Source organism: Onychostoma macrolepis, chromosome 21 (assembly GCF_012432095.1).
Source record: "Onychostoma macrolepis isolate SWU-2019 chromosome 21, ASM1243209v1, whole genome shotgun sequence".
NCBI lineage: Eukaryota > Metazoa > Chordata > Actinopteri > Cypriniformes > Cyprinidae > Onychostoma > Onychostoma macrolepis.
This window is the reverse complement of record NC_081175.1, coordinates 9,510,697-9,526,813: the sequence shown is the minus strand read 5'-3', so window position 1 is coordinate 9,526,813 and position 16,117 is coordinate 9,510,697. Positions and strand designations below refer to the sequence as shown.

General features: G+C 33.8%; 1 long non-coding RNA gene across 1 annotated transcript; it reads left to right on the top strand.

Annotated features, from left to right (window-relative positions):
• Positions 1–2,628: 2,628 nt before the first annotated feature.
• Positions 2,629–13,164, top strand: LOC131528637 (uncharacterized). The gene is made up of 5 exons (XR_009267906.1): positions 2,629–2,701; positions 3,156–3,251; positions 3,524–3,581; positions 5,747–5,900; positions 7,659–13,164. It is a non-coding gene; the product is annotated as an uncharacterized LOC131528637 (long non-coding RNA).
• The last annotated feature ends 2,953 nt before the right edge of the window (positions 13,165–16,117 follow it).

Genomic DNA, 16,117 nt, shown 5'->3' with positions numbered 1-16,117 from the left:
AAACACCCATGTCACGTGACTAAGGCGATTCGAAACACCCATCAGGGCGTGTCACAAGTGTTTCGAGACTTGGCATACCTGCCGAATCTGCATTTGATTGACAGGGTCGGTAACAAATCACACAATCGCACATCTGTCTCAACCTAACTCCCACAAAGTAGAAAAGTTAACGCATCTTCACTTCGTGGGTTGGAGAAATTATATGTAAAAAAAGAAGTAGGCTAAGTCCATCAACAGCAGAACAATTAATATTTTTAAATAAAAATCTTTATATGTAAAAAAAGTGGCTTGATGTACTTTATTGTATATTTTTCATTACCAAAATAACACTCACTTATTCACAAAGAGTTCATTCAGACGTCAGACTGATGTTTCATCACATTACAAGAACAGAACAATAAAAACACACATTTTAATTGTTTTTTATAATTTTGCCAAGATGACTGCGTCACCCAGGATTCGAACCCAAGGTGACAACATTCCAGTCGAGCACACTATAGATAGCAAACTGACATAGAATCAACGTCGATTTTTGGTTGTAACGGTCAGCATCGATCGTCAATCAAATTTCGATGTTGAATCAACGTTCATTATTTGGTCGGTACATCAGAACGTTATTACGTCGAAAATGAAACATCGATTCAACGTCGAAACCACGTTGGCTTATCAACCGACTGCCGACGCATCTGATCGAAATCATAACGTCTGATACAGGTTGAAAATTGGTCAGAGGAATCGGAGATCTGCGCCTGCACTCTCACAGAGTGGAACAGGCCTGTAACTGTACCCGGGTAACTAAAATTTATTTTTATTCATTATTCCGTCTCTCTAAATATTAGCGGAAGATTAAAGTTTTAAACAATGAATGACAAAACATTTTAACTCGAGCTTTGTCGAATGTTTTGTTATTTTTTTCTGCAGTCATTTTTTACACCGCTGGCAGGCTATACCCTATAAGTTATAAAAATGAATTTATTTTTCCTAATTTTCCTTCATTACACCTCTTGCTTGGTTTATTTCATATAATTGCACGTTAAAAATAATTTACTTTGTTATGCAGACGCAAAACGTGAAACTGCAGTTTTATTCGCAGCTCTAGGCTATTTATAGCATTTACATAAATATTTGTAAGATATAATCAGCATATTTTCTTAACCTGTTTTGTATCTTAATTATTTAATCCATGAATTAAAACAAGTTTTTATAACGACATAATCAACTAATGATAAATTTGTAGCGGCATCGGTCCATTATCATTTTTAAACTCAAATAGCTTCAGTTTTAAGTTATAACTGCATCCGTCTCATGTGTAGACTGGTGAATTATGTTAATAAGCCTATAAATGTGTTCTAGTAGGCCTACTGGCCCATATTCAGATGTTTGTGCGGAGTGGAATGCAGGACGGGGCGGCCGCGAGATCACTTTCATTTTTTTTTTTTTTTCTAATGAAACAACATCAGTTCGAAACTCATAATAGGCCCAACTCATATTAATACATAATTAAAATTACTACTTTTTTCCCGACACATTCACAATCATTTGGCGACTTTTTCCTGTGCTTTGTGGCAAACTTTATGCATGTGCTTGAGCGCGGAATTAAGGCTCACTGTGGATTATAAACTTTGGATAAACATGCGATTAGGCCTAGTTGTCTTAAATGAACGACTAGTTGGGGGCAGCTCTATTAAATAGCTACCCGTCTCCGCTCTTAGAACTGTCAAGTCCGTAACGGAGAGATCACGTTGACTAGGCTTCATTGATTTTCCCTCTGAAACACACACACACACACACAAAAAAAAAAAAAAAAATGTATGAAGAGACAACTTTTATACATCTGGAAGATATTGCTGCTTATGGCTTGTGCATTGTAAATCGTACAAAATAGCCTGTTATCTCCCCAAAAACTCCTATATTTAGATCAAATAAAACACGTTTATAGACTGATTCTTTTTTGAAGTCTGGACTCTATTTTCGGAAATTTAAAAAATATAAAGAGATGGTTCAACACAGGTCTAATGAATAGCCTATTTATATGAGAATTTATGTTTTGACTGCGAATGTCACGTCAATAACGCTGGAATTGCTCTAATGTGATACTGGTCTTTGAAATACAGGTACTTGCTTTTTTTGTCCAAAGTTGTGATGCACGTTTTTGAAACACTGCCAAAAAAAAAAGAAAAAAGCACAATTTTAAAACTGTTTTTGTGAACGTTCATAAAATATTGTGCTTCACATTTTCATTCATTTACTGTTTATTTTTTTGTTATTTATTTATTATAAAGAATAGTTAGGTGTATTAATCTGGCCCTCTTAACCGCCCAAGTTTCTCTTGGACCCTTACGGAAATTAATTGCCCACCCCTGGTCTACATGCAAGCAGGCTTTCTAATAAAATAAGGTGGTTGAGTGTTCATCAAAAAATAAATATAAAAGTGCTGCTTTATCCGACAATAACGTTCATAGAACTACATTTAAATAAATTAAATGTATAGATTTAAGTTATTTATTTATGTAATGTTCTAATTTTATATGATTATTTATGTAAATTCTGCGTGACTGTGACGTGTTTTAATGCGTGCGTGCTGAACGTTCGAGCCGCGTTCAAACACTGGAGCGGAGGGAGTTGCCATGGAAACGGAGAGGCAACACAACGACTTGCAAGCAGGAAGCTCCGTTTCTCGCTGCTGTTTTTACTGTTTTCGGTAAGTTTAGTCCCTAAAATCTCACAGATATTAAATACAGCTATTCCTGACACCTCTCTTGCTTGTATTTGACTCGTTTCTGGTGAAATTAGTTCATAGAAATGGTTTAGTGTCTTCGAACAAGTCCGTTAGCATCTTAGCCGTTTTCAGAGGACTTAACGTTAACATTAGGCTAACTCCGTAGACTGAGCTCTTTTTGAATGTTTGGGATTTTATTTACATCTTTATGTGTAGATGAGAGGTTTCGACAGTTCTGTAAAAGTTTTGCTGGTAATTTTTCAGTGGGTGATTGGAAATGGGCTCATTTATTTAACCTAAACACATAGCCTACACTGTACCGTTAATCGTTGAGGTCACTTACATCAGCGGGGCAATTAACTGAATCTAGTTCAAACGTATTTTGATCTGTCATGGTAAACAAATATTGATAAAAAAAACTGTTCTGTGATTTCAGAAGAAAAACAAAAGCACGGCAAGATGGGATGGCTCCAAGATTTCACAATTTCTGAAGGGAACCGCAGACGGAGAAGTAAGGAACACAAGTGAACAGGTGAAGCTTCTTAAAATTGTAAGAGGGCTTTGACATCCACAAGTAAGAAGTATGAGCAATATTAAATAAGTAACGTTAAACCTAGAAGCAAATTATGTTATGTTAAAAGAATGTTTTCTGTATATTCTTCTTTCTCTTTTCTACATTTCACCTGCTCTAGCTTGGTTCCTTGTAATAAACCTGGCTGGCATTGTATACTAAATATTGTTGGCTCTGTGACAAATCGCTTCTTATGTTCCTACATTCTTCCATGTTGATGGCCTGCACCCCAGACTCAGAGCGGACCTCCTGTCGGACAACATCTCCCAGGCACAATGAACAATATGGTTGGTAAGTTAAAGGGATAGTTCACCCAAAAATGAAAATTCTGTCATCATTTACTCACCCTCAAGTAGTTCCAAACCTGTGTGAATGTCTTTGTTCTGCTGAACACAAAGGAAGATATTCTGAAGAATGTGGGAAACAGAGCAGTTCTGGGGCACCATTGACTTCCATAGTATTTTTGTTCTTACTATGCAAGTCAATGGTGCCCCAGAACAGCCTGTTTACAAACTTTCTTTCTCAAACATGCACTAATGTTCAAAATTCAGTAAAATACTTTGTTTTTGAAAAGAAGTCTGTTATGCTCACCAAGCCTGAATTTATAAAAAAATTCAGATAAAAACAGTAGTATTACAATTTAAAATATCTGTTATCTGTGTGAATATATTGTAAAATGTAATTTATTCCTGTGATCAAAGCTGAATTTTCAGCATCATTACTCCAGTCTTCAGAGTCACATGATCCTTTAGAAATCATTCTAATATGCTGATTTGCTGCTCAAGAAACATTTCTGATTATTATCAATCTTGAAAATAGTTGTGCTGCACAATATTTTTGTGTGGTTTTTTTTTCAGGATTCTTAGATGAATAGAAATTTCAAAAGAACAGCATTAGTTGAAACAGAAAATTTTACACTCATTTTTTATTAATTTAATGCATCCTTGCTGAATAAAATTAAGAATTTCCTTTAAAAAAAATCCTGATAAAAATAAACAAAAAAACAAACTTTACACTGTTAAAACATTCACACAAAAATACAACTCAGCACAGGTTACATTCATATTTGGGTCATTCTACAGAAACATCGACTTTTGGTATGGCAAGATGTCTTAAAATTTATTTCTTTTTTTAACATTTAAACTTAGACCACATTATTAGATTACCTTTTTACATTATGAATACACATAAATGACAGCTTAATGATTTTTTAAATATTTTTGTAAATATTTATTTAAAGACCACATGTAAAAAAAAAAAAAAAAAAAAATGTCACTGGTGTTACCTTCTTTGTCAATTTTAGAGGTTTTTATGAAATTATTTCTCGATTTATTTCAGCACATGTAGTCAGTTACAGAAAAACAATGATAATGCAACAAATAAGGAGATTATGTTTTATTTATTTTAATCAGGTTTGTTAAAAGTGTGATTGAATGATGTTAGTACATTTGCACAACCATGTATTTGTTATAACAATGAAAATATTTTTTAGGGAAAAAAACAGTTATAAACAAGTAATGATGCAATCCTTTAAATCTTAACTCTTGAGTGAAGCAGAATTCAATGGATGTAAAATTATTATCGTGCCACGTGACACATTTTATGTAATGTGACAGAAAAAAAAAACATGGTAACACCAGTGACACAATGAATCACCAGTGACATACATTACACCAAAGATACTTATTCTTCAACTATAATTAATAGATGAGACTAAATTGTTACATTTGGCAATTAGTGAAAGCAGTTAGTAAAAGAACATAAACATAAACTGATCTTCACTGGTGTAACCCATAAAGAAGGTGACACCAGGACAGTAACACCAGTGACAGTTTTGAAGAAAAATGCATTTTGCAAAATGTCTGCTGCAAGATATCAAACCACATGTTGTCAATCATGCTATACTCATTAAGTAGTTTAATCCATTTGTATTCTCAAAATAAAGCACTTTCCCTCTGTACATGGCTGTGGAGACGAGCAGCTTTGTGGTGCTTGGAATTCTTTATAATTAATTAAAAACAAATATTGCTACATTGATGGCTCAAGAAGGTTTAATTGATCAAATAACATATTGTTTCAATTTAAAATATATAAAACAAGTTGTAACCCTAAAGTCTTTTTCAAGTGTTATATTTCTGTAAAGGCTAGGGACAGAAAAATGGACATTTCTATAGAATGACCCATTTATCAGAAATGCTTCTTTGGTAAAATCAGCATAATAGAATGATTTCTGAAAGATCATGTGACACTGAAGACTGGAGTAATGATGCTGAAAATTCAGCTTTGATCACAGCAATCAATTACATTTTAACATTCACACAAAACATCTCATAACCGTGCAATTCAGTTATATTTGATTAAATAAATTATCTTTTGTCTGAAATAATATGAACAGCAGCTATTCTAATCTTTCTCCTTTTGCTTTCCTGTTTATATTTGGGGATGTCCATCCCAAGGTTACTAGAGATTACACCAGTTCCAGTTTGGATCCAGCCTCGCGTGTGAAGACTTCAGAAGACGCAAGCACTCACAAAGACTTCAGAGGATGGCAACTAGATGAACATACAAAGCTGCCAAATAATCCTTATATTGTAATCATTGCCCTAAAAGGTAAGTTTGCAGATTCTCAACCAGATTTGTATTGTTACAGTGATGGCAATAAATGTAAATGAACAAGGTTTACCTGTTCTCTGAATTACTTGTATAGAGATTTCACCATTTGTGACCTGTGCTGGCAAAATGAGCAAATTTTCAAATAATTGTCACTTTTTCATTTTTTTGAAGTACATTCTCCAATAAAAGACCTTCAAAATGATATATGAGTTGTTAGAATCGGACAAAAAATGACTGCGCTACACCCGTTTGAAGTCGATAAAGTCAGCAAAGACCATTTTGAGAAAAACTGATTTAAAGTTTTCTGAAGGTTCCAAAGCAAAATCACCAACATTAATTCTTTCCTCCCAATTCTTTTCTTAATAATCATTACTAGATTAATAATCACAATATAGCAATTTTTTATTTTATCTTTGTTGTTGTTAATATGAACCAATGCAAAAAATAAATAAATAAAAATAATAATAATTATATATATATATATATATATATATATATATATATATATATATATATATATATATATATATATATCAGGAAAGAAACAAGTAATGTATTACTTTTTCATTTTACATCTAAACAAAAGCATTCAAGTAAGTAAAACAAATAATCAAATGTAAAAATCACTTTAGTGTGTTCATTATGAATGAATCGATTACAAAAGCAGTTCAATCAAGAGCAGCGAGTGATTCCCTCTTTTCTTTTATTATTAGATTAGAATTGAGACAGACGGCCTATATATTAGACCTACTGTACTGCACGGATATAATGTCACACATCTGATGTTTTTACCCAACATTTGCCCAAACGTTCACTTAAGACATAACAGATTATTTTTGCATGAATACTTAAATACTGTAATTCCGTGTATGTGTGTATATTTATCGGGATCGCACACCGTCAGAAGCGCCGTTATGCGCTCGCTTCGGATGACAGTCAGCACGAGATGCGAGTGGAGAAAAGGTACTCCTCTCAGAAAACATGCAAATAAAGATATATTTAGATGTTTAAATAATATTTAGAGCATTGGGATCGCTAGAAGAGGGCTTAATGAACTCATTTTTGTGAAAAACTCAAATTCGACCAAAATCAACATCTTTCACTTCTTTTGCCTGTATCTTGAAATTAGCTCGTGTGCATTCTGACTCATTTTGCCAGCATAGGTCACATTTATTTGTAAGCAAAACTCTGCCAGATAATGCAAAATGTTAGGAGGTGATTGTATGTCTCATTTATTTTTCCTGTGTACTATAACTTCTGAACAAGAACTAATACTTCTTTGACTTGTTTGAGAAGATTTAGATGGAGGGTTTAGCTGTGTTTCTCCCTTTTCTCTATTCTATTCTATTCATTTTTTATATACTAATTATTAATCAGTTTGGAAATCTTTTCACCACGTTTACTAAGGAGCACTTTGGGACTGAGTATGTATTTATGATGCAAATGTATAATTAGCAATGCTAATTATTTAGCGAAGTTATTAATGAGATCATTTAAAAAGTAATACAGTGACTTCATTAAATGATCCACTATGAAAAAACAATATACAACATCAATGTACTTTTAGGGAGGAACTTGTCAACAAATCTACCTCACAGTGCATCAATGAAAGCAGTTTGAAAATTACAGACGGGTGTGTTGGATCAGGGTTAGATCTGAATTCTGCAAGTGGGTAGATCTCCAGGAACAGGATTGGGCAGACCTGTTATATTGGTTATGTATGATGGATTTTGAACTGTACTGTTTTTATTGCAGGTTTTCTGGATTCCCAGTTGAAGACATCAGTACATCAGATGTTGGCCTGGACAGCTATATCTACAGTACACCACACTGACCTCTCTGCTTTTGCATAGATGGCTGACTACTATCATAGTAGTATTATGTTCTAAGGCAGGGATACTCAAGTTCAGAGGCCAAGCGGGCCGCATTTAAACTACATATTGCTATAATATAATATAAACCACAAATTACAATTTGCATCATCAGACTTAAGACAATATTTGCAGATTTACTGATTTAGAAATACAGTTTATTACTTATCTAAGTCTTGCTTGTCCTTGTCCTATTTAAAATAAGACTGAGCATGAAATAAATATAAATATATATATATTTTTTTTTAAAGAGTAAAAATCTGGAACAAAAAATTGGATTAAAAGTTTGTTTTGCTATATTGAACAGAGTAGCCTATTGAACAAACTCAAAATGCTAAAACTAAAAACATTCTTGAGCAAACATAGTTCACAAAGTACTTTAGGAAGAAGTATTATTTTTCATATTTATATTTTTTAAATAGATTTCACTATTCTCCCACCATGATTCTGAAAAATGTAATTTACTAGAGTTTCTAGAAAAAAAATTGCTGCTGTCTATTTATAGAATACAATATTCAACGAACTGATAAAGTGAAACAAATGATTCATAACTCGTAACTTCATGACTTGCTCATGAAGACTTCACTTGTTTCATTCCTGAATGAATCAATGTTTTTTGAACGAATCTCAGTTTAAGTAACTTGTCTCCACCTGCTGGCGTTATGTTGTAATTGATACAATCTTTATTAGAATAATTCACCTTTTTGAAAGTGAAGATGCTTCAATTTTGATCGCTTCTGTATAACGATACAAAAGACTTTGTAAAGATGTTTCACATAAGTAAACTGCTCTCTCTGGATCAGCGCGAACGCAGATTTGAACGTTACATTGTGATTTAAGGCTTTAATAGACATGAATCCTGTCATTTATGAACAAGATTGCGTGGGTGATTGGATCTGTTCGCGATTTATTTAAATATCCAACAGTATACGACAATAAACATACGACGTGATGGTTTAACTGTGTTCTTCAAGCCATCTTTGGTATTTTCATAATAAAGTATATTTATAGTCCAATGATAATTGACATTGCCTTTACTGTATAGTAGGGGTGGGAGAAAAAAATCGATTCTCCGATGCATCGCAATTCTCTCTTCAGCGATTCTGAATCGATTCAGAATATTTCAAAATCGATTCTGAGCTTGTTTATTTTTTTTATATTTTTATATAGCACGTGTGCGCGCTAGAGATGCGGCGGGCTTCATTGCACAGAATTTGCGCTGTGAGACAGACTTTCACGTGCGCTTTGTGTTTGTTTGTCCTGAAGCTCGATTGCGGCTGCGGTTAAATGCACTTGCATTTTCGAATATTTTTATACGAAATTGATGTACACACAGTCAGTTATGTTTTCAGAGCAGGACAAAACATCTGCTATATCGAAATAGATCTGTGCATTAACTAGCAGTCATTAGAGTATTAGTAGTATGTCTGCTAAATATATGCTAACACTTTCTTTTGATGATTCCCCAACAGACAAACTGACTATAAGTAACTTTGCAAGTACGTCAACATTCTACCGACCCTAACCTTAACCTAAACCTACTAATACTCTAATGAGAGTTAGTTGACATGTAGTTGCAAAGTTGCTTATAGTCAATAGACTAAGGGGACCATCAAAATAAAATGTAACCTAACAAATAAACACTGCATTTTTTTTTCAGTTGAAATGATTAATTAGCTCACATTAAAATTAATATTAGCCTCACAGGAAACACTCAAATAACACTCCACACCTAACCACTTACAAGATGTACTGTAGTAAGATACTATGTAGATCTTAAATAATGTCAAGATATATAGTCCATTATAAATGTAAAAGTAGATTTAATATGGTGTTCATTGTGTTATAAATAATCATTAATCTTAAAAGTTATAACCACAAATGCATAAGCATTATAATGTATTGTTATTATGATTATTTATAAGACGATATAAGGCCGTGTTCACACTTGGCGTCTTTTTTGACTAGAAAAAGTTGACGAGAGCGCTTTTTTAATGAAAAAAAAAGCTGGCAGCGTCTGTTACAAATAGCAGCCTAGAGTGTCTTTTGTTTCCATAGCAACAGCTGCAAAGGTAGCAGCTTTTACTACTGTGATTGTATAGGTTACATTTAATTTATAAAAAAATCAAACTGCCTAATATTTTGAGCGCAACCTGTAATAAAAATACATTAATCTTCAGCATGACGCAGGCCACAAAATTAATGCAGACGGGCCACCTGTTGAGTACCCCTGTCTAAGGTATTATAGCAAAACTGAGCACCTGTGACAGTGGAATGTGTAGGTGTAAAGAATAGTCACACGTGCGTATTACAGGTAGTAAATTTACAGTCACAGAGAAAAGTGTTTTTTTTTTTTTTTTAGGAGTTCCAAATGTTTTTTTTACTCTTTCTCTCTAACAAACACAACACAACAGTTACATCATTTCAAATTCAGAGATTCAAATCATATTCTACAAATCACAAATTAAGAAACTTATGTGAATGTGGGGCAAAACACATTCACACACCCGAATCAAAAATGTGAAGTCATGAACAAATTTTGCACATTTGCATATATACAGTCATAGTCAGAACTATTGGCACCCTTGGTAAATATAAACAAAAGTCTGTAAAAATAAATCTGCATTGTCAATCCTTTTTAATAAAAGATCAAAAAGTGGGTGGGGGGAAGCTCATTAGGAGTAATCTTTTTTTTTCTCTAATACACATTGGCCGCAGTTAATGGCACCCTTTTATTCAGAACTTTTTGCAATCTCCTTTTGCCACAATAACAGCTCTGAGTCTCTCCTATAATGCCCGGTGAGTTTGGAGCTCACCTGACAAGAGATCTTTGGAGAGTCTTTGGCCACTCAAACCATCCTCCTCACCTTGCATATAGACAATATAGACACACATCCTCTTCCAGGCAGATCTGTGTCATTTTAAACAGTACAGATTTATTTTTACAGACTTCTTCGATCATATTAACTAAGGGTGCCAATAATTCTGACCACGACTGTAAAGTAGAACTTTTATGTGAGATCTCACATGACATATCAGAATGTGAGATTCCACTTGCACACTTGATTAGAATTTGAAATTCGATCAAACTGAATAGAATTGAACTGAATAGAATAGAATAGGTAAGTGATAGCATTAATTGGTCAGGTGTTGATGAAAAAGATGTGTCTTTAGACGTTTTTTGAAAATGGCTAAAGACTCAAAGCTAAAGCTGCTTGAATTGAGATGGGCAGGTCATTGCAACATGAACTTATCTACAAATACCACAGTTAAATTCTGGAAAAATGAAATATAGCCCTGCATAAATCTGGTATAACAGCCTGTGAATTTCGTAATTTGTGATTTGTAGAATAGGATTTATGCACCTGCAGTGAAGATTGAGAAGGTTTTGTTGGTTTGAGAGAGAAAGAAACAAAATACAAGTTTGCAATTCCTAAAACATTTTCTTGATGACTTTACTGAAATATTCTCTACACATACAAATTCCACGGTCGCAGGTGCTCAGTTTTGCTACAATAATTCTAGACACAATAGACATGTACTGTATGCAAATATAAAAAAGGGACATAAACAACTGAATATTCAGGGATGCAAACTTATCACCTTTAAGTGAAAATTGTAATTTTGAATCTAAAATAGATCATTTGCGTGATTTGTGTAGATCCAAAGAGTTTTTAAAAGTGTGAGTAGTAAGTAGTAAAAGTAGTATTGACTCATTTTAGATACCTGCTGAAATTGACTTCTTTCAAATGCTCCTGTGTGTATATTTGTGGTTTGGAATTAGTAAAATGTGCTTAGAAAAAAAAATATATAATCCGAATATTGACTGGCTATCGACTATAATGCACGCTCTGTATAATCCATTCACAAGTGGAATAGTGACAACCGTATTTACCTAATTACAGGAGTCATTCTGCGAGTCACTTCTTAAACTGCTATGATTAAGATAGACTTAATAGACTAGCAAAAGCAAAATTTAGCAGCTTCAACATTTAGATAAAAACTTAAAGCACTTTTTTCACGTCGTTTTTTGTTTAAAATAGACCTATATGATGTGACAGAAATCGTCCACTAATGAAGATTAGAAATTTACATTTTACATAAAATGTAATTTTATATGAAAATATACAAAATATAATATTTTTGATGCAAATAATTAAAAAAGTACCCCCCAAATGCTGCACAACTTTAAAGAAACTGTAATTATGGAGTGATATTACATGTATAAAAAGCAATTAAAAATTTACTTTGTGTATGACTGATATTACAATTGTGGGTTAGGTATAAAATAACATGATTTTTTTTATTATTAGGGTCCAAGCCAGAATGGCGAGGGCCCTATTGTTTCCTTCAGGATTATTATTTTTTTTATTTTATTTTTTCGACTATCCGGGCATTTTTGGGGGCCTTAACATGCTCAAAAACTCTTGAAAATTTGCACACACGTTGGAATCTGCGGTCATTAGGACGCCGCAGAGGCTGGGACCCGGGCGTGGCACGGGGCTCTACGTCGCCCCCTGGAACACAGTCTGAAAACTTGATGTGTAGCTCACACATACTTGCACGTATTCATATGAAACTCGGTACACATATAGATCTCATTGAGCCGAACAATTTTCACCCTCTATGTCATAGGCTCCGCCCAACAGGAAGTCGGCTATTTAGGGCTGTTTGAAAAGCACATGCTCTGGAATTTGAAATACTCCTCTGAGGACTTCCATACGATTGCCACCAAACTCAGTGAACATGATTTCAAGACATTGGGGATGCTAAATTGAGGAGGGATTTTTGATATCTCGAACGGTTTGCCCGTGGCGAGGTGATGAATTATGGTGAAAAATGAGAGACAGGAAATGTCTAATAACATCCACATACATTGTCTGATTTTGATCAAACGTCAAGGGTTTGTTCGTTGTACGATGCCGATCGAATAGATGTGACTATTATGAGATAAAGTTATAGCGCCACCAACTGGCAGCAGGAAATGTGTCAATTTCAAAATGCTTTGAATTCAGCATCTTATTTTTACCCGATTTGCTTCAAACTTCATCAGAATAATGACAAAACACGGCCGATGTAAAACTGTGAAGGGAATATTGATATCTAAAATATTGTTGCCATGGTAATATGTCAAAGTTGAATATTTTTTTTTGGTTATTTTGAGGCAGATAACATGCTTAGAATTCCATGAAACTCAATACACATATTCGTATTAATGATAGTTAGACACCGGAAAAAGCTCATAAATGGGCGTGGAAGAGGCACTCTATAGCGCCACCTTTTGTCAAAAGTTTGGGGGTTAGTTTTAGCTACAGACGCCAAACTCGGTACATAAATTGTTCTTATTAAGCCGGACAACTTTCTAATTTACAGTCATTAGCTACGACCAACAGGAAGTCGGCTATTTTATTTGAATGTTTGTTTTTAAGAAAACAGGCTGTAAACAAATTCATACTCCTCCAAGCAGAAACAAGTAGTTCACACCAAACTTTGTCAACATGATGCCAATATACTGAAGATTTTAAATTGCGGACGGATTTAGGATATCTCGAACGGTGTGGTAATGGTGATTTATTAAAGTAACAGTAAAACAAATAGCAGTAATTTTCTTATATCTTTAAAGTGCAGTTTCCAAACACTTCAAAACTTTTTACATAAATATAACAAATCATTCTGAGGAAACATGCTTAGTTTAAAAATGTATCATGCTCAGGGCCACAAAACAATTAAAACTATCACTGAAATTGGTTTAAAGGTGAAGAGTGTAATACCAAGGATGACCACCAGATGGAGGCATGACCTTATTTTTCATGAGCTGCCTGTCTTTGTATCAGAATGAAAAAGAATGCATAGAATCGGCTGAAATGCTCTGTATTCTCAGTATCTTTACACACACACACACACACACACATATATATATATATATATATATATATATATATATATAATTTTTTTTTAATAGTTATAGAATATTAAAAGTATTTGTAACAATTTACATTAAGGTCTCTTTGGTTAACATAAGTTATTACATTAATTAACATGAACTAAAAAGGAACAATATAATTTAAAATCATTTATTAATATTATTTAATGTTAGTTAATACCAAGAGTGTAATACCAAGGATGACCACCAGATGGAGGCATAGCATTAAATTTCAAGAGCTGCCTGTATGTCTATCAGAATGAAAAGTAATGCATAGAATCAGCTGATATGTTCTGTACTGTCAATTTTATTTTACATATATAATTTTTTTTTAATAGTTATAGAATATTAAAAGTATTTGTAACAATTTACATTAAGGTCTCTTTGGTTAACAAGTTATTACATTAATTAACATGAACTATAAAGGAACAATATATTTTAAAATCATTTATTAATAAATTTTTAACTTAACATTAATTAACATTAATAAATGTTATATAATTATTGTTCATGTTAACTAGTATAGTTCAATAAAATAGTTTTTAACATTAGTTAATTCAAAACTAACAAACTAAGTATGAACAACATATCTTTTACTATATTTTTGTGTTAGTAAAAAATTATTTGTTAGTTCATGGTACAGTAACTGATGTACATTAACAAGAAATTAATGTTAATGTTAATAACTGAAACCTTATTGAAAGTGTTACCCAAATGTTATATATAGTTGCGTGTATGTGTGTGTGTGTGTGTCTTTCACAGTCTTGATAGTTTGGATTAACCCTTTCATTGCTGTATCCCTCAAATCCAAACTGCCAGAGGTTTACTGTAATGCATGTGCCCGCTGGACACAGTTTTCCTGATGCCACCGGGGTGGCGGTTGCGCTGACGGCTTGGGCCCGCCATTGCTGCTTGCAGCTATATTTTTTATTTGTAACTTGACACTATTTAAATTTGCCTATAATTTACTTATACCTCTTTGTGTTTATTTGATTGTAAATGCAAATGTTATATGGTTTGTGCTAATCATGTATTTGTAACTGTTTACAAGCTGTATTGTATAAATAATAAAGAAATTATGACTGAATGTGATGTGTTTAGTATATTATTAATAAATTATTACATAATACAGGCTAATTTATCTATGAAGTATGTGAGATTTCTAAAAGGAGCAGAAAACGTTTATTGTATAACGTCGGTTTACCAACTGAAATCAACATCGTTTCAACGTTAGTGAAGCAAACCAATTAGATCGATTCTATGTTGAATACCTGTTGATTCTATGACGTCGGTTCAACCAACCGAAAATCAACGTCGATTCAACGTTAGGTAAGTCAACCAATTGCGTCGATTTTCCGTTAGATTTGAATGGAGCGCCTGACGTCGGATCAACATTACCCCGATGAGCAAACTGATGCCGGATCGACGTCGGAGATCAACGTCTTTTCGACGCCACGAGAAACGTCGATTCTACGTTGATTCGATGTCAGTTTGCTATCTAACCACTCCCCCAAATCACTTGGTGGATCAATTAACACAACATACGTTATAAATCGTCAGTTCGTTTAATTGTTTCTTTGTCGACGCTGTTTCAGAGCAATACTTGAAAATGACCACTAGGTGTCACCGTAGAGACGGGTGTCGAAATGTTTCGAAGCCTCGACACATTTGCTTCGACTGCTTCAGTGTTTCACGAAGCCTCGCTTTGCCCACGGCTAGGCTAGGCTAGGCTAGGCTAGGTTAGGAAAACTAACAGGGCTCTGTAGGGCAGCGATAATGCATACAATACTCGGCCATGAGGCAGAGAAAGTCCATGGCTTAAATAGAGAGTGTAATTGGTTACAGCTGTGTGCATGTGATCAGGTGAGCGTGTGATTGGTGAGATGGCTGATGGGAAACGCAGTCCATTGTGATATGTGGTGTGAAAGTCAATGTGGTGAGCGAGTGACCTCTGGTGGTGAATGAACGGAAGTGCAGACCAGATTCGTGACAACCACATTGTAAAAGGTGCATCATGTTCCTGTTTCTATCCCATGTACTTTTCCCTGCCCTTGTGTCTTATCAATTTTCACTATTAATTAAACTGCAAAAATAAAAAAAATAAAATAAATAATGAATCAGGATATCATCAATCCATTTATTTGCTTCTTAACTTAATTATTGACTTATTTCATTAAGTTTTACCTTGTCAGTGAAGTCCCAGACACTGGCCAAGTAACAATATGTAACAGTTTTAATTCCCATACACAGTATGATCTCCTTTATTTAATATTTGACCAGATTGTAGTTTACAGTGTGACTCTTTAAGATGATTTGAAGATGATTCAACTGAGTGAAAGAGTTTCTGATGAGTCATAAGAGATCAGGTTGTTTTATATGCATGCACTTCTTCTTCTTCTTCTTCTTTTCTGTAAACTGCT